The following is a 14,716-nucleotide window of genomic DNA, read 5'->3' on the forward strand; positions in this document are numbered from 1 at the left end:
CAGCCACATATGAAAGAAGTATGGGTGGGGGTTTGTTCACTTACCACACTATATAGAAATGTTGGGATGTTGGGTTGGCTTGTGAAAGGCCAATTGAAGCACCAACTCAGAGACCATAGTCTGAATAGGAATTGCCTCTCTCCAGGTTGCAGCATACACACTAATTCAGAAACTTCTAAATGGTGCTCCGATCCCCAGGTAGAAGACATAGGTACTGAACCAAAAGTTAGACTCAGGAATAGCTCCACTTACCAGTCCACATCACAATGATCCACTCGAAGTTTCTGTGTCCCTTGTTTCCATGACTCTTGGCTCTGAGGGGGCAGCACTCATGCCAAGTTCCATGCAGAAAAGGTCCTCCTTGCAACCAGGGTAGGAGGCCATTTAGCGGTTCCTCAGAACATTGACCATATGACCGTCAATCCCATTGCTAAAATTTATATCCAAAACAATTGAGAGCAGGGGTTCAAATATTTGGGCACTGATGTCCATAGCAATATTATTCACAATTACCCAAAGATGGAAGTAACCCAAACATCCATCAACTGGTGAGTGTATAAACCAAATATGGTATAAACATACAATGGAATATTATCCAGCATTAAAAAGGAATAAAGTTCTGGTTCATGTGACAGCTTGGATAACCTTGAAGATATTATGTTGAGTAAAATAAGCCATTCACAAAATGGCAAATATAGTATAATCTCAGTGAAATGAAATTAGAATAAGTAAACTCATAGAATCTAAAATATAGATTGTAAGGGTTGTATAGGGGATAGGGAATAGTGAGTTGATGGTAAATTTGTACAAAATTTCTATTTAAGTTTGAAATAAACTGAGTGAACCTAAAGCAAAAAGAAGTATAAAAAAGGTCCCCTTGCACCAACAAGCTACAGCTGCCCTCTGACCGTTTTGGCCTCTTTGTGTCCAGAGAAGGTCAGGACAAAGAAAGGATCAGCAAAAAGAGGTAAGGCTGTGCTGATGCGAAGTGGAGACAGGGAGGATTAAGTGTGATGAGTGGAAGATGAGTCCATCCCTTAAAGAGCTTAGAGTCAAGGCAATTGTCACATGAGGAAGCTGTGGCAATACTCCTGTATATTACTTAAGCAGAGTTTATAAAAATGTTAACGTCCTTTGAAATCCTCACGTCAAATATGAAACAAATCCTCTTAGAAAGCCAAACTGCAGGGAAGAAACCTTTTGTGAAATTATTTGGTGAACCTGGCTTTGCTTATGAGCATTTTATTGCTGTTGCTTTACACTTGTAACATTCTTAGCACTGTTTTCCAACTGGACTTTGGTGAGAGAAAACCTCCATGTTTCCTTAGCCTTCATCAGTGTGTTTCCTGCTCACTGGTGAGTTGCTTAGTTGCAGTTTGGCCTGGGAATGATTTACAAGTCATTTTTGCCTTCAGGAAATTTGTCTTTAGATGTTACTTGATAATGGAATGATTCAGTTTGCAACCTGTGATTTTAAGGGTGAGAGTAAAATAGAATACAAGGGAACTCAGACCAGACTTTTCCATTACTTTAAACATCTAATTGTGTTTGTCTTTACTGATTATATTCTATACTAATATATGCATGTTGTAAGCATCTTCCTTTTTTTAAAATTAGAGCATATTCATGTAAAGTGTATGTATGTAAAGTGTATTTACACTAGAAAAAAAAAGGCCCTAGAGGTACAAAATTCAAAATGATATCTGAGGTATACATACAAGTATATTTTAAGGAATAGTCTTTATCATGCTTTATTTATGTTTGAGAGCACACAGTGGACATGTCTTAATAAAATGGCATGTAAAACATTCAATATTACAAATCTGAAAGACATTAAATTTAAATAATATGAAGATTGTGATGGTTAGGTTCTGGTGTCAACTTGGCCAAATGATTATGCCCAGGTATCTGGTGAGGCAAGCACTGGTCTGACCATTGCTGCAAGGATATTTCATGGCTGGTTGATTAAATCATCGGTCAGTTGATTGCATCTGTGACTGATTACATCTGTGATCAATAAAAGGCCTGTCTCCCACAGTTAGATTATCCAATCAGTTAAAGGCTTTTAAGAAAGAAGAGAGACTCTTTCAGTGCTTCTTCAACCAGGTAGCTTCTCCTATGGAGTTTGTCCAGACCCTTCATTGGAGCTGCTGGCTTCACAGCGTGCTCTCTGGATTTTGGACTCTTCCACTCTCATGGTTGCATAAGACACATTTATAAATCTCATATTTACAGATCTCTCCTGTTGGTTCTGTTTCTCTGGAGAACCCTGACTAATACAGCTTGATACTAGGAGTGGCTCTTGAGAGACAGAATCTTAAAAATAGGTTTTTACAATAGGTTTTCTGCTCTGACTAGATTCAGAGTCACTAATGACTCTGTTTCCAATAACAAGAAGGCACTGACAGTCCATGGGGTGAATTGATAAAAGGGAACTCAAAATATCACCATTAGATTCTGCTAATTGTATGCTTACACAAGTCAAGGCTCTGGGTGATAATATTTTTGACATATTTATGGAGTTTTATGGAATTAAGAGGTATAATAATGTTGACTGGTTGTTGTTAGATAAGCTGGATATAGTGATGAGGGAAAAGGATGAGCTGAAGGCTTCAAATTTCAAACTTTAGCATCATATGAATGATGTAAAAGTTTCCATGTGTGCTCTGAAAGAAAATCTTATTTCCTGTTATCGCAGACTTGAGATCTCTGAAAACCAGACACAAAGCCTCATTATGTGAGTAGTAGATTTACAACGTAAACTAAAATCTCAACCTTGCAGAGTGTCTGCTGCTAAAGTAAGGGCTTTGATTGGAAACGTGGGATGGTGATAAATAACTTGATAATGATAGCGATGGGGGGATAGGATACCTGAAATCTGCGGAGGCTTTGCCAGATAGATCTGTAAAGGGCTGCTTGATGAAAGAACTTCCGGACCTCCAGCCTTCCTTGAGGGAACAGCTTTTTGGTCTCCAGTCTCCCCAGAGGAGTCTTCTATTCAACCTCCACCTACTGAGATTAACCCTTCACTGACTGCCAACTTTGTTACCACCTCCCTTGGGAAAACAACCATTACACCTCATCTGGAGCGAATAATCCTGTTTCATCAGATGGAACTGCCATGGAATGCACTGAAGTAAATGGACTGAAAGACTCTTATTTGTTTTCATGACCCAGCCCCAAAACCCCTCTTTTCTTCAAGACCCATAACTAGACTAAAGTCCCAAAAAGCTCTAGAAGGTGAGGTACAAAGAATGACCCATGAGGGGGCTATGCTATACTATGAAAGAACTGTATAAATTTTCCGATCTGTATATACAGAAATCAGGGGAATATGAGTGGGAATGGATATTAAGATTGTGGAATAATTTGATCAAGCTGAATTTATTTAAATGAGCCCACTTAAGCAGAGATTCTTCATTCAGTGTTTGTAGCTCAAGGAGTTAGAAAGGGCATTAACAGTTTGGATGGTTGGCTAAAACATGGATCCAAAGGTGGCTGACATTACCTAAGGTTAAAAAGCCAGAACTGTCCTGGTATAATTTATTTGAGGGGATCCAGAAGCTTAGAGAGATCAGAATGTTAGAGTGGATTTATCATGGAAGACTTGCTCACACACCCCCAAAATTTCCAGAGGACACATCTTTCACTAACCCTTGAGAAATAAATTTGTGGGTCTAGCTCAGTCATCCTGAATAGGTCTGTAATCACTCTTCTCTATAGGTCAGATATTACTGTGGGAACTGCTGAGCTGGAATCCTTAAACAGAATGGGGATAATCAGATCCTGAGTTTGCCAAAAACATGTGGTGACAGTTAATCACCATAGAAAAGATGGGTGTGGCCATCATAATGGGCAGCAGGCTCAATGCAGCAGTCAGGACGCACTGAGACTTGTGGCATTGGTTAGTAGATCATGGTATACCTAGAAGTAAAATAGATGTGCAGTCTGTTAAATTCTTATTTGAGCTGTATAAGCAGAAAATTCTAGGTTAAGTAAACAGAAGTCTCTAACTTGAATTACAGAAAGAGAGAGTCATGACCCCTTAATCAATTCCCAGACACGAGACAGTTTACAGACCCAGAACTATTGAATGAGGGGAAGGCCAGGTATCTTTGGGGAAGGACCCTTTTGCACTGCCCAAAATTTACACTGTTAACTTTCCAGCTGTCCCCAAGGACACTTAATGCTTTTTATCAATGTGACAGTGCAGTGGGAAATAGAAATGATCAGATATTACAGGAATTATTAGACACTGTCTTAGCAGTGACACTAATTCCAGGAGACCCAAAACATCACTCTGGTCCACCAGTCAGAATAGAGACTTACACAAATCAGGTGATCTATGGAATTTTAGCTCAGGTTCATCTCACAGTGGGTCCAGTGGGTCCCGGGACTCATTCTGTAGTCATTTCCCCAGTTCTGGAATACATAATTGGAATCAACATATTCAGCAATTTAGCAGAATCCCCACATTGGTTCTCTGCCTCATGGAGTGAGGGCTATTATGGTAGGAAAAGCCAAGTGAAGGCACTGGAACTGCCCCTACCTAACAAAATTGTGAACCAGAAGCAATACTGGATTCGTGAAGGTTTTGCAGAGATTAGTGTTACTATTTTTTTTTTTTTTTTTGGCATGGGCAGGCACCAGGAACTGAACCTGAGTCTCCAGCATGGCAGACAAGAAATTTGCCAGCTGAGCCACCATGACCTGTCCAAGTGCTACTTTTAAGGACTTGAGAGATACGGGGTTTGTGACTCCCACCGCATTCCCATTCAACTCTCCTATTTTGACTTGGAGGATAATAGTAGATTATTGTAAACTTAACCAGGTGGTGACTCCAATGGCAGCTGTGGTTCCAGATGCTTTCATTGCTTGAGCAAAGCAGTACATCCTCAGGTACCTGGAATGCAGCTATTGATCTGGCAAATGCTTTTTATTCAACAGCTGACAGTAAGAATCACCAGAAACAGTATGTATTCAGCGGGTAAGGCCAGCAATATACCTTCACTGTCCTGCCTCATGGGTATATCAACTCTCCGGCCCTCTGTCACAGTCTTGTCTATGGGACCTTGATCATTCTCCCTCCCACAAGGCACCACACTGATCCATTATACTGATGATATCATGCTGATTGGATGTAGTGAGCAAGAGGTAGCATCTACTCTAGACTTAATGGTAAGGCATTTCCCTGTCAGGGGATGGGAGATAAATGCAACAAAAATTGGGAGCACTCCACCTCAGTGACATTTCTAGGTGTCCAGTAGTATGGCATGTCAAGATATCTCTTCTGAGGTGAAGGATAAGCTGTTTCTTCTGGCCTCTCCTATGACCAAAGAAGAGGTACAACATCTAGATGCCTCTTTGCATTTGGGAGGCAACATATTCCTCATTTGGGTGTGCTACTCCAGCCCATTTGCCAAGTGACCATAAAAGCTGCTAGTTTTGAGTGCAGACCGGAACGAGAGGGGGCTCTGCTACAAGTCCATCCTGCTGTGCAAGCTACTCTGCCACTTGAGCAATATAATCAAGCAGATCCAATGGTGCTGGAAGTGTGGGGGCAAATAGGGATGCTATCTGGAACCTTTTCAGGCCCTTATAAGAGAATCACAATACAACCCTTAGGATTTTGGAGCAGAGCCTTACCATCTGCTGCAGAGAACTATTTTCCTTTTGAGAAACAGCTTTTAGACTACTACTAGGCCTTAATAGACCCTGAAGGCTTAACAATGGGCCACAACATTACTATGTGACCTGAGTTGCCCATCATGAGCTGGGTGTTGTCTGACCCACCAACCCATAAAGTTGGGCATGCACAGCAGCACCCTTCATAAAATGGAAATGGCATATTAGAGAATGGGCTTGAGCAGATCCTGAAGTCACAAGTAAGTTTTACATGAGGAAGTGGCCCAAATTCTCATGGCTCCCACTCCTGCCACATTACCTTATCTTTCCCAGATAAGAGCTATGGCCTCTTGGGAGTTCCTTACAGTCAGCTGAACGAGGAAGAGAAAACTCAGACTTGGTTTACAGATAGTTCTGCATGATATGCAGGGACCACCTTGAAGTAGACAGCTGCAGCACTACCACCCCATTCTGGGATGTCTTTAAAGGATAGTGTTGGACAGGCCATGGGAGCTCCACAGGCAGAGTTCTCGCTGTCTGCCATGCCTGAGACCTGGGTCCCTTGCCCGGTGCCTGCCCATGCAAGAAAAAAAAAAAAAAAAGGACAATGGTGAGGGGAAATCCTCCCAGTCAGGGGAACTTCAAGCAGTGCACCTGGTTGTACATTTTGCTTGGAAGGAGAACTGGCCAGATGTGCATTTTGTATACTGACTGATGGGCTGTTAATGGTTTGGATGGTCAGGAACTTGGAAGGAGCATGATTGGAAAATTGGTGACAAAGAGGTCTGAGGAAGAGGTGTGTAAATAGACCTTTCTGAGTGGGCAAAGAACTTGAGATATTTGTGTCCCAGGTGAATGGTCACCAAAGAGTGACTTCTGCAGAGGAAGGTTTTAATAAAATGGATAAGATGATCTGTCCTGCAGATACAAATCATCCTCATTCCTATACCAATCCTACCATTGCCCAATGGGCTCATGAGCATAGTGGGCATAGTGGTAAGGATGGAAGTTATGCATGGGCTCGGCAACATGGATTTCCACTCACCAAGGCCGACCTATCTATGGCCATTTCTGAGTGCCCAATCAACCAGCATCAGAGACCCATGCTTAGTCCCTGATATGGTAATATTCCTAAAGGTAATCAGCCTGATACCTGATGGAGCTTGATTATATTGGATCACTTCCATCATGGAAGGGGCAGTGATTTGTTCTAACTGGAATAGTCATATACTCCAGATATGGGTTTTCACTTCCTATATGCAATGCTTCCACAAAAACTACCATATGTGGGCTTACACAACATTGCTTCTGATCAAGGAACCCACTTCAAAACAAATGATGTATGGAATGGGTACATGCCCATGGAATTCTCTGGTCATATCATGTTCCCAGAGGCAGCTGGTTTGATAGAATGGTGGAATGGCCTTTTGAAGACACATTTAAGGTGCCAACTAGGTGGCAATGCCTTGCAGGGCTGGGGCAGTGTTCTCCTGGATGCTTTGTATGCCCTGAATTAGCATCCAGTCTATGGTGCTGTTTCTCCCATAGCCAAGACTCACGGGTCCAGGAATCAAGGAGTGGAAATGGAAGTGGCACTACTTACTATCACCCCTAGTGATGCACTAGGAAAATTTTGCTTCCTGTCCCTGAAACTCTAAGCTTTGCTGGTCTATAGGTCTTAGTTCTGAAAGGAGGAGGGCTCCTTCCAGGATACAGAACTATTATTCCAACTAACTAGAAATTAAAACTGCCATCTGGGCACATTGGTCTTCTCATGCCGCTGAATCAACAGGTATGAAGGGGATCAACAGGTATGAAAGAGGACTGTTGTTCTATCTGGGGTGATTGATCGTGACTATCAAATAGAAATAAGATTGTAACTACACAATGGATGTAAAGAAGAGGTTTCCTGGAATAAAGGAGAACCCCTCAGGCATCTCTTAGTATAAACATACCCCATGATAAAAGTCAATGGTAAACTGCAACAACCCAATCCAGGTAGGACTATCAATGGCCCAGAAACTTCAGAAATGAAGATCTGGGTCACCCTACCTTGCAAAGAACCATGGCCAGTTGAAGTACTTGCTGAGGGTAATGGGAACATGCAATGTGTAGTAGAAGAAGCAGTAATAAATATGAACTATGACCACATGACCAATTACAGAAATGAAGACTGTGATTGTATGAATATTTCTTCCCTGTTTTATTATGAATATGTGTGTATTTGTATATAAGCAAATATCTTATTTTCCTCTTGTCATATGGCAAAAGTTTTTATTGTTCATGTTGTAATATTTAAGTCATAGGATAAAAGTTTAAGAGTGAATGCTATTGTTCTAGTTTGCTAGCTGCCAGAATGCAATATACCAGAAATGATATATTTTAAATATACTTTTAGATAGGGGAATTTAATAAGTTGCTAGTTTACAGTTCTAAGGCTGAGAAAATGTTCCTATTAAAGTAAGTCTATAGAAATGTCCAATTAAAGGCATCCATGGAAAGATATCTTGGTTCAAGAAGGTCGCTGAAGTTTAGGGTCTCTCTCTCAAGTGAGAAGGCACATGGCAAACACAGTCAGGGCTTCTCTCTCATGTGGAAAGGCACATGGCGAGCATGGCATCATCTGCTAGTTTTCTCTCCTTGCTTCCTATTTCATGAAGCTCCCCGGGAGGCATTACCCTTCTTCATCTCCCCAAGTCGCTGGCTGGTAGACTCTCTGCTTCTCATGGCTATGTCATTCTCTGCTCTCTCAGAATCTCTCTCTTTCTCCAAAATGTTTTCTCTTTTATTGGATTCCAGTAAACTAATCAAGACCCACCCAAATGGGTGGAGACACACCTTCGCTTAATCCAGTTTAACAACCACTCTTGATTAAATCACATCTCCAGGGTGATGATCTGATTGCAGTTTCAAACATACAATACTGAATAGGAATTAGAAGAAACAGCTGCCTTTACAAAATGGAATTAGGATTAAAACATGGCTTTATTAGGGTACATACATCCTTTCAAACCAGCACAGTTACCTAAGGACTTGCACCCTACTCTGGAGAGATGTAGTGTATTTCTGGTTGTATTAGAGACAGTTGAGTATTTTTAAGTGAAATATATGTCTGTTATTGCATTCCAATTGAAATTAAGTGTGTTTCAAGGTGATGTGTATAGCTGCCAAGTTGACAAGGGGTGGACTGTGATGGTTAGATTCTGATGGCAACTTGATATAATGATTATAGTCAGTTGTCTGGTCAGGCAAGCACTGGCCTGACCATTACTACAAGGATATATCATGACTGGCTGATTAAATCATAAGTCATTTGATTACATCTCTGGCTGATTACATCTGCGATCAACTAAAGTGCCTTTCCCACAATCAGGTAATCCAGTCAGTTGAAGGTTTTTTGTTTGTTTGTTTGTTTTTATGGAAGAAGAGAGACTCTTTCAGCACTTTTTCCACCAGCAAGTCTCTCCTGTGAATTTCATCCATGTGCTTCATTGAAGCCACCAGATTCACATCTTGCCCTCTGAATTTTGGACTCTTCGTTTCCCATGGTTGCATGAGACACCTTTAGAATCTCAAATTTACAGATCTCTCCAGTTGGTTCTGTTTCTCTAGAGAACCCTGACTAACTAACACAGAGACCTTCATGAGGAATACTGATATGCAAAATATACACATTTTAAAACCCTAACTTGCTCCCCTCTAAATTAAATAACCATTGAAGTAATACTGACAATGTTAACTAAACAATGCAATAACAAAATAAAAATCTTTCCAACAACTTTATTCATACTCTATTCATTTTTATTTATTAAAGTCTGTTTATTAGGACAGTTTTAGATTTACAGAAAAATTAAGCAATAGTACAGAGTTCTCATATGCTCCTCCCCAACAGTTAATCTTATTATCAATATCTTACATTAGGATGCTATAGTTGGTAAAATTATTGAACCAATAGCGACATATTATTATTAACTAAAGTTGATAGTTTAGTCAGTTTTCCTTAGTTTTTACTTAATGACCTTTTTCTGTTCCAAGATCTCATCCAAGATACTACATTGCATTTAGTTGTTATATCTTCTTAGGCTACTCTAGGCTGTGGCATTTTCTCAGACTTTTGTTAGTCTTTGATGTCTGATAATCTTGAGAGATACTGATCAGGTATATTATAATATAGCTTCTATTTAAATTTGTCTTTTTGTTTTCTCATTAATAGACTACATTTATGGATTTTGGGTAGGCATATCAGAGAGAAAAATGCATTTTCATCATATCATTTCAAGGGCACATACTGTCAATATGATTTAAGACTGTTGGTATTGACCATGGACACCTGACTGAAGTGATGTTTCTCAGTTTTTCTACTGTAAAGTTACTTTTACCTCCCTTCATTTTCCATACTGTACTCTTTGGAAGGAATTTGCTAAGCATAGTCCACCTTTAGGGAGTAGGTAGTGATGTTATCCCATTTTTGTGTGGAGTATCTATATAACTTGCTTGGAAATCTTCTGCATGGTAGATTTGTCTCTTCTTATGCAGTCATTTATTTATCAGGTTATTTGTGTATATCAGTATGTTCTCATGGTTATAAATTTAATATTTCAGGGTATAATCCAGCATGTCTTTATCTATTTTTTTACTTTCATTGTTCTAACATTGGCCATTGGGTGTTCTTTCAGTTGACCTTTGGGGTCTTTTGACATGTCGTCATCAAAATTCTTTTTCCATATTTTTTAGCACTTCCATATTTTCTCACACTAAAATGCATACCACGCTCATAATGCATATTTTCTGCTCCAGCAGTAGAATATGCCATTTCTCCTGCTTTTGATTGTGTATTTAAGAGTCCATGACCAAACCCAAGATCACCTAGATTTTCTCAAACATTTCCTTGTAGACATTCTATAGTTCTGCTTTACATTTTCACCTATGATCCATTTTGAGTTAAGTTTTGCAAAACATGTAAGGTCACTGTCTGGGTTAACTTTTTGCCTATGGAATTTGAATCTGTGGTGGGGCCATTTGTTGTAAACCCTGTCCATTCTCTACTGACTTGCCTTTGTTTCTTTGTTAAAGATCAGTTGACTATATTTCTGGGTCTCCATTCTGTCCCATTTTTTGAGACTCTATATGTTACTAAACCAACACTGTCCTTAATTACTATTGCCTTATACTATCTTGATGTCTTGTAGAGTGGGTCCTCCAACCCTATTCTTTCAGTCCAGGTGGGCAGTGTTTCTGTCATACAAAATTCTCAAAAAGTATTCTCAGTTTTCTATGCAATTTAAAGGGATTCATCTCATCAGAAAAAAGGATCTTCCACAGATCCTGATTTTCTAAAACTGACTTCTTTTGAAATGGTTGATTGGATCTATGAATCATACGCATGATCTCTTTAGCAAATGGTTGTTTATGGAGCCCCATTCTTTGTGGACTTATTTAAAGGGAACTCAAAGAGTATCCTGCTAGGGCTGCCTTTGGCAGAGCACAATACCTTGAGAGGCTGAGAATTTTCTATACCATCAATTGCTAGTTAATTTTTAATTTCAGTCCTCAAGTTATCTCTTTCTTTCTGCATTTTACTATAAGCAACAAGGAGAGACCAGACCACACCTTCCATACTCTGCTAAATATCCAAATAATTACTTATAAATTCTGCCTTCCATCAAAAAATTTTCCCAATTCTATGCCACTTTATAACAAGGACTGCCTTTCCTTCAGTTGTAAAATCACATTCATCATTTCCTTCAAAAGCCTTACCAGAGAGAAGAGAGAAGTCTGCTGCATCAAGCCACAAGCTGCAACTTCTCACCCTCCACTGCCTGCCCCTGCCCCTGCCCCAAGCCACTGCAGTCATGGGCCTGCACATGGGCAGTAGATTCCTCCCTGGCCTCCCTGCTTCCACTCCCACTTGCAACAGTCAATTCTCCACATACACCCGGAGTCATCTTTTTAAACAAAAGTAGGGGAAGATGGCAAAATAGGATAAGAGCAGCTAGAGAAGTGACAGAAAAATGATTGAAAGAGTGATTACAGGGTGTATGTGATCTGGAATACTCTTCTATACCACACAGGGAGGCCCTGGTTGCACAAGCTGAGGATTTGGGAAGGAGAGAACTGAAGAGCACCCAGTAGTGCAAACAACCTAATGTACCCCTTTTCAGTCAGAGGCCTGGGGCTGTTAAGAATGCATGGACAGGGAGAGAAGACTAGGATGTGCTATACCCTCACGCACCATCTCCACCCAATGATCCCCAATGACCTCCACCTTCCATGCACCCGAACCCCATCCTCTGCACCCCGATCATGCCCCACCCCACCAAGTCCTCCCCACCCCAGCTCTGCACAAGTACACATCAGAATCCAGGCCCCCCAAACCCATGAACGGGCATAGGCACATAGGCACACACATACCCACACCCTGCCTGTCTCGGCACCCATACATCTGTGTGGGTGCCGAGACCCTTGACCCTTGTACCCTGACCCTGGTCTCTTTCATGGGTGCACCCAGCACTGCTCCCTCCAGTTCTGCATAAGCGCATACCCATGCATCTGGGCCACACTTGCCCCAGCCCACGCAGGTTCACAACCCCGTCCCCCTGCTCTGCACATGCATGTGCCATGGTCCTGCTTTCCCGGAGCCATGCACGCATACACCCATACCTGCCCACACTGGCACTCACACATCTGTGCCCGGCCCCCCTTCACCCCTCTACCTCATCCCTCCTGCCCTATACACATGTGCAGCCCTGCCCCAGCCCCACACTGCTCCGTGGATACACACACCCTTGCCCCACCCCCCAGGACAAGCATCCCACTCAAACATCCAGTAGGTGTCCATTGTACAGCCATGCACACAGCACCCACCTTGCATATGTGGGTACCCCTTCCCACCTCCCTACACCTGCACACACACACGAGGGCCCTGCTACCCCACAAAACATGCACATGCACCCCGACCATGCCCCACAATATCTATGACCTGCACCCTGGCCCTGCACATGCACGCATCCATATCCAAGTCCTCCTGGTCCTCTACCAACACAAGGATGTACCGATACCCTGCCTCCCTGTACCCTGAACTCTGCACCCCAAACCTCACACCCTTATACCCAAGATCCCCGCTCTCCATGTGCCCACCCACATCTTGCCTGTGCACCAGGCCCTGGGCATCTGCACAGCCCTTTCCCCAATCTACTTCCCACTGTGCCCTACCTCTATGTCCCCCAAGTCTGCTCCTGTGCTCCAAGTCCTGTCCACGCTGCACCCTAACTCATGGCCCCCACACCACCCCTCCACAGCCCCACTCCCCATACCCCATGCTCCGGGACACCAGTACAGCACCTTGGACTCATTTCTATACCTGTGCCACAAACTGTCACTGCAGTGTTGTGCCCTGTTCCATGTCCCACGTTCAGTTCCACGCCTGTCCCACAAATCCAAAACTCTATCCACTGAAGGTAGGCAACTTCCAAAGTAACCCTATCAAGATATTTACATGCTTCAAAATCAACAGAACGTCACAAAGCATAAGAAGATGCCGTTAGATATAACCCAGCTTAATAACCAAATTAAAACACCAAAGGAGACAGAAAGACTTTGGAACAACTAATCAAAGATGTTTATATAACTCTACTAAATAAAATCAGTGGGTTTGCTAATGACATAACTGAAATCAAGAAGATGCTAGAAGAGTATAAAGAAGAATTTGAAAGAATAAATGAAAAATAGCAGATATCACAGAGATTAAAGATGATGTGGACCAAATAAAAATATACTAGAGACACACAACAGCAGATCTGAAGAGGCAGAAGAAAGAATAAGCAAACTACAGGACAAGACAGCCCATTTCAAACACACAAAAGAGCAAATGGCAAAAAGATAGAAAAATTTGAATTGAATCTCAGGAAAATCATGGACAAAACAAAGCACAGAAATATGAGAATCATCAGTGTGCCAAGAGGAGAAGAGAAGAGTAAGGAGCTAGGAAGATTACATGAAGATAAAATGGGGGGAAACTTCCCAACTCTAATAAAGGACATAAATATATAAATCAAAGAAGCCCAAAAATTCCAAATGGAATAAATCTAGATAGGCCTTCCCCAAGACACATACTAATCAGTCCGTCTAACGTTGAAGAGAAGCGGAAAATCCTGAAAGCAGAGAGAGAAAAACAATTTACTACACAGAAGGGAAGCCACATAAGACTGAGTTCAGACTACACAACCGGCATTATGGTGACAAAAAAAAGCAGTGGTATAATATATTTAAGATCCTGAAAGAGACTTTCAGAGAAGAATTCTTTACCCAGCCAAGTTGTCCTTCCAAAGTGAGGGAGAGATTAAAATTTTCAGAGACAAACATATGCTGACAGAATTTGTCAACAAGTGACCAGCCTTATAAGAAATACTAAAGGGAGTTCTGTCAGCTGAAAAACAAACAAACAAGCAAACAAGAAAACAAAAAACAAAAAACAAACAAACAAACAAACAAAAAACAGGACAGGGTGGTCTGGAGGAGGGCATAGAATGGAAGAGTACCTGTAAGGGCAACTTAAAGCATGAAAATAGAAACAGATAAGAGAATATATAGATCTGACAAAATCCAAAGGATAAAATGGTGAATTCAAGAAATACCTTTATAATAGTAATTTTGAATGTTAATGGACTAAATTTACCAGTTAAAAGACACAGATTGACAGAATAGATTAAGAAATATGATCCATCAATATGCTGCTTACAAGAGACTCATCTTAGACACAAAGATACAAATAGATTGAAAGTGAAAGGATGAAAAAAGATATACCATGTAACCTGTAAACAAAAGAAAGCAGGATTAACCATACTAATATCAGACAAAATAGACTTTAAATATAAAGAAGTCATAGGAGACAAAAAAGGACTGTATTTAGTAATAAAAGGGACAATTTACCAAGAAGAAATAGCGATCATAAGTGTTTATGTTCCCAATCAAGGGACTTCAAAGTACAAGAGATATACATTTGCAAAACTGAAGGGAGTGATAGATGTTTCAACAACAATAGTGGGAGATTTTGATATACCACTCTCTTCTACACATAGAACAACCAGACAGA

General features: G+C 41.1%; 1 long non-coding RNA gene across 8 annotated transcripts in view; it reads left to right on the plus strand.

Annotated features, from left to right (window-relative positions):
* Positions 1-14,716, plus strand: part of LOC143663535 (uncharacterized) — a 550,609-nt gene that overhangs the window by 220,035 nt on the left and 315,858 nt on the right. Inside the window, exon 4 of one of the 8 annotated variants that reach the window (XR_013166001.1) lies at positions 11,697-11,747. The exons of the other annotated variants lie outside the window; for them this stretch is intronic. This is a non-coding gene — a long non-coding RNA (uncharacterized LOC143663535). Of the gene's footprint in view, positions 1-11,696; positions 11,748-14,716 lie in introns of those variants that run through there. 8 annotated transcript variants of the gene reach the window in all.

Source organism: Tamandua tetradactyla, chromosome 19 (assembly GCF_023851605.1).
Source record: "Tamandua tetradactyla isolate mTamTet1 chromosome 19, mTamTet1.pri, whole genome shotgun sequence".
In the NCBI taxonomy this organism is placed as follows: domain Eukaryota; kingdom Metazoa; phylum Chordata; class Mammalia; order Pilosa; family Myrmecophagidae; genus Tamandua; species Tamandua tetradactyla.